Raw genomic sequence first — 6,512 nt, forward strand, 5'->3', positions numbered from 1 at the left:
TTTAACACGATTACACCAAGGCTATTGTGATTAACTCTTAACATTGCTCAAAGATACATAGGTAGACTCTGGAAAGCAACTTCGCCAGCCAGGGTGTGTCTGCGCAGCCCGTGGCAGTGAGTCTCCGAGCCCAGCTCGTCACACCTGGGCTCTCACTAACACGCTAAAAATAGCTGCTTGGGCACCGCGGCCTGGGCTGGAGCTCGGGCTCTGAACTTGCCTCTCTCCCTCGGCCGCGGCGCCGGAACTCCACCCTGAATGGCTACGCAGCTATTTTTAGTGAGGTAGCGCAAGCGGCGTGAGCCCCTCTGTCCAGTGGAGCTCTGAGTAAGTCTAACAAAGTCAATGGGATTTAGGCTCCTAAGGATGAGAGGCACCTAAACCCCCCTTGTGACTTTTAGATACTCTGCTGCCTAGGGGAGTTCACAACCCTGAGCTGGGCACCAGGGCTCCCTGTACAATGCATGAGGGAGAGTCAGGTGTCTAAAAAGGGGTTCCCAGAAGCCAGCTAAGCTAACCAATAGGAAATGCGGAGGAGGGAGGTTAGGCCCTAACTCCAGGTGGGGGAGACAGCTGGGTCATGAACCCTCCCCTCGAGTTAGGTGTCAAAGCCAGACCAACCCCTCTTGCAAGCGAGAGCTGTCCCTCCTTTCCCGCCCCCCCCAATAGCCAGGGGCGGCTCTAGGAATTTGGCTGCCCCAAGCAGTCATGCCTGCGGGAGGTGCACCGGAGCCGCGGGACCAGCGAACCGTCCGCTGTCATGCCTGCGGGAGGTCCGGTCGTCCCGCGGCTCCGTTGGACCGCCCACAGGCATGACTGCGGAAGGTCCGCCGGACCCGCCTGCCGCCCTCCTGGCAAAATGCCGCCCCACGCGCGCGCTTGGCGCGCTGGGGTCTGGAGCCGGCCCTGCCCATAGCACTTACTGGCTGGAGACTCACCTAGGAGGTGGGAAATCTAGGTTCAAATCTCCACCCTGCCTGATTGGCGCACAGCCTGGACCCGAGACCCATGTGTCTATAGGTTATTCTGGGGTGGGGCCCCCAATCTCTCCTGGTGGGGCTGTTGTACTTCCTATGACATACTTGCACTGGGCCGTGACACACGGCGCTAAGCTAATCGGGCGGGGACAAGGGAAGGGATGAGCACAGCAGAAGGTCTAGGCACCTCCCAAGGTGTGTTGGGGAAAAGATGGCTCCTTTCCAGGCTTGCTTGCAGGCACGGAGCCACCAGAACTCCTATGTTAGCAACAGGCAGTGGGCGCAGTCTCTGAGTGCTGTGGCACCACCAGCTCATTCACACGCATCCCAAACCCTTGGTTGGCTGGGCTATGCCTCAGCCAGCTTGCCCAGGCTCAGTCAGCCACAGTATCAGCCATAGCACACAAAGCACCCCGACCCTCCGCCCTTTCAGAAACAAATTGCAGCTGGGCGGGTTGGCCGGGGGCAGAATTGCCAGCCAGGGCAGCCAGAAATAATGCCCAATCTCACCAGTTCGTGTCCCCAACCCCTTTCCTCGGTATCACCACCCCCAAGGCTCGTCCCAAAGCAACACAGCCTCTGTGTGGACCCAGCACCACGCAGCACAATGCCGTCCTTTCCTCAGGCCCTGCCTTCTTAATAAACACAGCTCACAATCAGCTGAAAAATAACACAACCCCCTGGGTACCAGTGGCCCATCCTCTGCAAGCTGGGCAGGCAGCAGCCCCCTCGTCCCCAAGCCGCCCCACCCTGGCTATGCCCATGGGCTCTGCTAGGGCCCTATGCAGGATATTCACCACAGGGTCTTATACCCAACCCTCAGTGTGCCTTTCGAGCGGCTCCAGCACACGCGGCTTGGTCAGCTGACCCCCCCCGCCAGCTCCAGCTGTGAGCTGGGTGGAGCCCACAGCCCCTGCCCTGCTCCGGACCCCGCCGAGGCCCTCACGCGGTCACAGCGGCTGTGTGTGGGGTTGGGTGGTGCCCTGCAGGCCAGCGGGCCCACCCGCAGCGTGAGCTGGGGCGGCCCGGTTCTAACACGCAGGGTGACGTGTGCGACCGGGTGGGGTGGCGTGGTGCAGGACGGCCAAGCCCAACGCTGCAAGGAGCCAGGTCAGCGCCCTCCCCCTGCCCCCCCCCGGCAATAGGCTGCATTCGTTTTTAAACAACCAACCCAAACCCCGCAACCCAGCCCGTTTTTGGACAGGGTGTGTGGAGCCAGTTAGTTTTGCCAACTCTCCTGCAATTCTAGGTTGAGCTGAGCCTGGCCCCCTGCTGCAGACGCTCCCCCCCTCCATCTTCCTGTCTCCTGCCTGGCAATTCTGCCCCCCTCCTCAGGTCTGACCACACCTGTGCCCAGTTCCAGCACTGCTGCTTCTGGGGCTCATTCCCCCCCCCTCCCCTTCTTCTGGGGGGGTGTGGGGGTGGGGGTGTGTGTGAGCGCAGGGGGAAGTGGGGATGGGGCACAGCCTTTCCATTCCAGCCTTATTGGGGGGGTGGGGGCACCCTGAGCAGCTGGGCTCTGAGCTAGAGAATGCCAGTGAATGGTGTTGGCGCTTGGGGAGCGGGCTGGGTGGGTGGAGGGGTGTGTGTGTGTGTGTCTGTGTGTGTGTGTGTGCGTGCGTGTGTGTGCGTGCGTGCGTGCGCTTTACCTGTTTCCTGGAGCAGCTCCCCCACGGCCGTGGGGCAGGCAGCCAGCGGGTTCCCGCCCCCGGGGTAGCGTTTGGCTGGCGCACCTGGGGACGCAGCCGTGTGTGTTGTGGGGTGGGGCCCTGTGGGTCACTAGCGGAGCATGGGCAGGCGCTGGGCACTGCTGATGCTCGGGCTGTCTGGCAGGCCCCAGCGCTGTGGATGGCTGGTGGGTGGAGCAGGACGTGCCGCGCCAGTCCCTGCCGTATGGCAGTGGTGCCAGACGGGGCTTTCCGGGGCGGCTGAGCTGTGCCAGTGCGACATCAGTGCCCCGTCGCTGCCACGTGCTAGCACTGCTCCAGAGCATGCAGTGCAGCCGCCCAGGGGAGGACCTGTACCCTGACCCCAGGCATTTGCTCTACTCAGAACCCAAGGTGGAGCACGAACACCCACAACGCCTGCTCCAACAGCTGCTCAGTGCCGCTGCACCGTACGTCTGGCACCCACAAGCCAGGTCAGCCTGGCACACCCAGACACGGCCGTGGGTAATGGTGCCACTGGGCGTCACGTGCCGTCACACGCGCCACGTATAGACAATGTGTGTGACTGGTGAATAAACGCACAAACTGTGCGCCTCGGCATTAAACGAAACGTGCCCATCCAGTCTAGAGGGGCTCACAGGCTGGCCCCGGGCAGAGGCAGGCGTGCTGACACGCTGCAGAGTGCTGCTGCTGGGAGATACAGGTCATGAAGCTGCTTTAAAAAAAAAAAGGCCCCTTATACACTTGGTGCATATGACTGTCCCTGGCGCGCCGGTGCTGGGCTGCCCCCAGGGTGGGTCTGTGCGTACAGCAGTGAGTGCGGTGACACGCCGGCTATTGAAATGCGGTCAGTGGCAGGGCAAGTCCCTTCCAGCCCCCGGCCCCGCCCCGTTATCCCCCCAGCACTATGGGCACAGGCCCCTCGGCCTTCTTTCCAAGGCCCAGCACCTGTGACTCCCGCTGAGCAGCTGGCTCATGCGTCCTGTGCCGCTGCCCTGGCCCTGCAGCACCGGCATCGGCCCTAGAGCCGGACCCTTCTGCAGCCTCCCCCGCCCCCCCCCCCAGCCAGTCACCAGCTTCAGCCCCCTGCGGGCTGCACCTTGTCCTCCACCCATTGCATTGCTGTAGCCCCCGCCCCCACACTCCACCACCTGCTGCCCCTCGCCTGTCCCGCGTGACAAACACCTCTGCCCCCTGATCCAGCTGCTCCTCCCTCGCGCTGTGCCCATGTCTCACGCAGCCCCCAGCAGGGGCTTAGCATTGGTCCTTGCTCCCATTGGGGCCTGGCTTCTTGGCTTCACGTACAGGGCCGGCTCTGGGCACAAGCTCCATCCCTGCAGGCGGTGGGACATGGGCAGACACCCGGCCCCACATAGCTTCCTGCTGCTGGCAATGGGATGTGGCCCAGCTACAGCGATCCCGCATGCGGCACAACCTGTCGGGTCAGGCGCTCGGCTGGTGAGCACCTCAGGGCAGAGAGAGAGGCGTCACCTGCATCTGTGCAAGGCTCCCTCAGTGCTCAGGGCACATCCTGCTGAACGCCGTTACTGGCTCACAGCCCTCGTTGAAACCCGTGGGTGTGCCAAGCCTCCCGTCCCCGTTCCCCCCGCCCCCCCGTCACCCCGCTTGCTCCGGCGCAGGTGCGACCAAGCCCCGTTATAAAAGCAGGTGGCCACCGTCCAAGGCAACGCGCCGTGTCAGGCCAGGGCTGACCCCCGTAGATTAACAGGGGGGTTTCTGGGTGCAAGCAGCGGCTGGGCTGGCTGTGCAGGCATGGTGGGTGTGACCATGCGCGCAAGCAAAGAGCGCCAGGGTATCCTGGGCACGGCGCTGGCCAGACTGGCAGACCTGGGACTGCTGCACAAGGACCCTGCTGGCCCCGGCTTTGCTCTTCCATGTTCGGGGGGACAGGCCTTGGCAGCCATTTTTGTACATACACAGGAATGGGCCTGGCTCATGTCGTCGGTGTCTCAGCCTCACGGCGCCGCTCCGTAGACTGACCGCTCAGGCACCACTAGCAGAGGGGCTGAGGGAGCCAGCCTGCGCCTGCCCGCCTGCCTGTTTTAGTGCAGACCCAAGGGTCCCACAGCCACAGCTGGGCCTGTGTGGGGGCGCAGCCCATGCTTCTCTGAGCAGCTCCCCGGCCGCAGGACGCATGAGCCGCGTGGCACTTTCAGCTCGAGCCTGGATGTTTGCACGAGCAGCAGGCCTGGTCCGCCATGGGCGAGAAGGGCGCAGCCCTGAGTCCAGGGCTGCTGCATGTCAGCCTGGAAAACACCAAATCCCCCTTCCAGCCAAAGCGCCAATATGAGGCCTAGGAGTGGTTATTGAGTCAGGTGTCCGTGAGCTGGGAATGACCAAAAGGATGAGCTGCTGCCACGTCGTCCTCTCCCTCCCTCCCTCCTCCCCGAGCCCTGGGCCTGGCCCTGAGCCCAGCAGAGCCCAAGCAGGTAGGACGAGGTTGCTGGACAAGCAGGGACTGCATTCTTCAGCTCACTGTGGCTAAAAGTGGCTCCCTGGGCTTTTATAGCCAGTGCTACTTAGCCCCACCTGTGACCAGTAATGACAAGTATGTGGCACAACCACCTGCAGAATAAAGCATTCCTTTGTTTGGGGCCCTGCCCCGAGGCCAGGGATGTATGTTCACCTGCTAGGAGCCCTGCACTGCAATCCCAAGAATGGTTACTCTGAGAGGCGTGCCGGAGCCTCGCCCTCAGGTTTCGTATCTGATTAATATGCCGATGTGCCCTCAGTCACGCTTGGGGCGGGAGTTCTGAGTCACAGGGACATTATCGCTGCAGGGAAGAATGAACGGAGAAAGAACAAAGCTTTAAAGAAAGAAGTTGCTGCAATAACTTCATCCGTGCACTAAAAAGGAGGGCGGGAGGGACAGAATGGGCGAACACAGAACAGGTTTGCTTTGGAAACAGAGCTAACGGGCTCCTGCAGGGCTCAGCAGCTCCCTGCTCCACCTGCCTAGGGGCCAGGATCCTTTGCAGGGCTACGTTATACTTTGGAAAATAAGCTCTCGCTTGACCACCTCACCCAAGCTAGGGGCTGGGCGCTCTGGCTCCTCCTGCTGGCCGAGCCCCAGAGAACGGGAATGAGTCGCTACTGCTGCTGGTCTGGACACTGAATGCTTTAGCTCAGGCAGTAGTAGGAGGTGGTTCGAGGTCTGCATATGGGGGTCAAACCCAGTGGGGCTGGTTAGAGCCGTACGCGTCAGCTCTCTACCCAAAGTGTTTCCACGTCAGGCAGGGTCACCAACTGGACCTTTCTTACCCAGCTGCATGGGCTTTGGGGATCACAAGCCCTGCATCACTCAGGGAGACCAGCTAGCGGCAAGTCCTGCCTAGTCCGAAGCAGCCCTGTTCTGCTGGGTTGGTAACCGCTCCTGCCACTGCCCTTTCTGCAGCAGGGGTGCTGACGCTGAGCAGGGAAGGGAAAAGAACAATTTAACTCTCCTTAGCAACCAGCATCCTCTTCTAGTCACCCTGAGCAGAGGTTGCTCATTTCACCTCCCTGACAGCACCATGAAGAAGATGGCAGAGCTCACTGCTGCTGAGTTAACCAGGAGCCTATTGCCCTTAAGTACTGTTGTCCCTTTGGCCCAGACTGTTAGCCAGTGTTTGGGCCCTTGCAGCGTTGCTTCCAGTAGACGGAAACATCAGTGTTACGAGTCAGGTACATTCCTGGTGCAATTTACAGGCAATGTGCCCCAAGCCCTGTTCCTCTGAACATGGTAGAAACAAGCAGCAGTAGGTAGTTTCCCTGCACAGAAATCCCCAAGTCTGCCACATTGGCGAGCTCTGCGCCCAGGAAGCCCTGTCACTCTGCTTCCTCTTGGGGTCACACTCACCACTGCTTC

This window comes from Mauremys mutica, chromosome 3 (genome assembly GCF_020497125.1).
Source record: "Mauremys mutica isolate MM-2020 ecotype Southern chromosome 3, ASM2049712v1, whole genome shotgun sequence".
NCBI classification, from domain to species: domain Eukaryota; kingdom Metazoa; phylum Chordata; order Testudines; family Geoemydidae; genus Mauremys; species Mauremys mutica.